Genomic DNA, 599 nt, shown 5'->3' on the forward strand with positions numbered 1-599 from the left:
GAAAGTGCATGTATGTTTAAAAGCTAACTTTAGGTGCTTCTTTGACCAGACTGGCTTGAACTGTGGTGCACCTCAGAGGTGCAGGAGAGGGCCCGTGATCTAAGTTTAAAGCAATGGGTCTCCAAAACAATGCTTGGAAAACAGGCTTTTCTGAAAGTTGACAGTTACATCGACAAATTTTACAGATCTCGGGAACTGAACCTCTCGCAAAGCCAAGAAGGTTTGAGAGCTACAGATGGAATGTCCCCAGCCTGTACAAACCACTGGAATAAACCACTGTTTGTATTGACTACTAACAAAACAAAACAAAAACCAAAACAAAACCTGTCCTCCTTTTCCAACCAAAATGCATTCTAACATGCAAAAGCAGCTGCCCAGAAATAGGATACAGGTGCATAAAAGCTCTATTCACAAAATAATTATGAACAAAGGATCGTACTGTTTAAATCCCCGTTGCTCTTAAATCAGTTACAAAATAAGGTAAGAGTTCATTCAGCGCCAATATTTACAGACTGTAATAAACATTCGATTCATACCATATATTCAAGAATTACAAACAGTAGTGCTTTTGAAATAAAGATACTGGGAAGTTTTAGGAA

This window comes from Athene noctua, chromosome 1 (assembly GCF_965140245.1).
Source record: "Athene noctua chromosome 1, bAthNoc1.hap1.1, whole genome shotgun sequence".
NCBI classification, from domain to species: Eukaryota; Metazoa; Chordata; class Aves; order Strigiformes; family Strigidae; genus Athene; species Athene noctua.